This window comes from Cynara cardunculus, assembly GCF_001531365.2.
Source record: "Cynara cardunculus var. scolymus isolate 2C chromosome LG 14, CcrdV1, whole genome shotgun sequence".
NCBI lineage: Eukaryota > Viridiplantae > Streptophyta > Magnoliopsida > Asterales > Asteraceae > Cynara > Cynara cardunculus.
Window position 1 is genome coordinate 12,371,348 of NC_037541.1, and position 2,420 is coordinate 12,373,767.

A 2,420-nucleotide genomic window follows, 5' to 3' on the forward strand; every position below is an offset into this window, starting at 1 on the left:
GAAGATACCTCTGACATTACTTGCGAATAAAAAGTATACTTTAGATAACTAATATGTGTAAATGAAAAACCAAGATTGATGACATCGCTTCTCCTAAATGTTAGAAACCTATTCATCTTTTTTCTCATATATCCTTCTTTTATTTTATTTTTTCTAATTTCCATTATAATTTTTATAAACATTTATTATTAATTTATTTTGTATTTAACGCAATCCTTTCATTTTTCCTAGCTATTCTTCATTAATTGTTCATCATTCAATATATATATATATGAGAGTAGTTTTTACGGTTTTTACAAATTGGAGTAGTTTTTATTTAATCGCCTCTCTCTCTCTCTCTATATATATATATATATATATATATATATATATATATAAAAGAACAACCAATAACGATAAGGTGGATTCATATATCAAATGTAATATTGATTCTTATTAATTTGATATATAAATATAATTATCGATTCATTTAGCTAACTTCAGTAATTTTAAAAAAGATTATTGTCACCATGCAACGCATGGTGTCAAACACTAGTATATATTAAAGAAGAAACCACATGCAATGACGTGGCCTCTTCTCAAAACAAAAAAATGTTTTATTTTTTTTCTCCTTTTATCAAGCTTCTCCTACCTTAATATTTGTTTTTTATGTTTGATATTCACATTTAAGATCCTTAATTAGGTTGTTTCAACTTCTTCATGTTCTCTCTAATAAGTACTCTTTTAACTCTCATTATTTCTCTCTATTAGGTTATAATTTTTCATCTTCTTTTCATGGTACACCTCTATAATAATCTCTCGATTCTTCATCTCTATTCATGTATAATTTTGTGGTTCATCTCTATGATAACCTCTCTATTAATCTCTCAATTCTTCCTCTCCATTCATGTATAATTTTGTGGTACACTTCTATGATAATCTCTTTATTAATCTATTAATTCTTTCTCTCTATTCAGTTACAAATTTGTGGATGTGATTTGCATTTTTGTTGATTTGAGGTGTCATTCAATAAGACAAATCATAGTATGATTTTTTGCTTATGTAAGTATAATATTTCTTTTTTTAGTCGGAGATATTCACATTAAAGTTGGAATTATGTAGGCATATAGAGTTTTTATATGTGGATAAAGTTACATATGAATCCTTGAAGAAACAGCGTAACATTGTTTAAGAAAAAAATCTTCTCAATTCTTCCTCCCTATTCAGTTTTTGAGATGATTTGCATTTTTGTTTATTTGAGGCGTTATTCATGAAGAGAAATATGATATGGGTTTTTGTTAATGTAAGTATAGTATTTTCGTCTTTTAATTGGAGACATTCACACTAAAGTTGGAATTATACAAACATATGAATCTCTCTATTAATCTTTCAATTCTTTCTCTCTATTCAGTTATAATTTTGTGGAGGTGATTTGCAATTTTGTTGATTTGAGACGTCATTCAATAAGACTAATTTTAGTATGAGTTTTTGCTTATGTAAATTTAGTATTTCGTCTTTTAGTCGGAGAATTCACACTAAAGTTAGAATTATGTAGACATATGATTTTTTTGTGTGGATAAAGTGGCATATGAATCTTTAATGAAATAAGGTAACATTGTTTAGCATAATAATCTCTTTTAATCTCCCTATTCTTCTTTTTTATTCAGTTTTTGTTGATGTGATTTGTTTTTTTGTTGATTTGAGGCGTCATTCATGAAAACAAATATGATATGGTTTTTTGTTGATGTTGATCGGTCTATTGTGATCTTTTTTCTTTTTTAGCATTGAGCTTGGAAATTATTTTCTACTATTTTTAATTCAAAAACAAGAAACCAAATATAATGAGGTGTTATTCTCTAAACATTAGAAACCCATTTTTTTTAGATTTTTGATTTTTTAAAATATTTGATATATGTAAAAGACTTTTTCATCCCTATATTTAAAATATGAAATTCAATATAATACATATCTTTTATTTTACATAGTTTTATTAAAACCTCTATTTTAAGGATTTTTTTTTATATATAAACCAAACTATGAACTATCTAAAACAAATCTAAAAAGATTGAACAAGTCACATGAAAAAATAACAAATCAATCAGACTCTTATATATCTAGAATGGTTATAATACTAGGTATTATTGTCACTTTATGCAATCGCATGTAAGAAAAAAGTGATTTTAATGAGGTTCTTGACTAATGTTGCAAATGAGTATATCATGAACTAATATAAGCAAATTGCAAAAATATTCAACAATTATATCAATGTAAGTAACAACACAATTATTGCTTGGTGAATATAAATATTTTATGATAATATATGTAGAAGATAAATTGATATGTATTATGGTAAAATAATTACTTTAATACACCTCATGATTATAATCAATATTTTCACATATTTTTTTTAATGATTTTGAACCAATTATAAAGTTTGATAT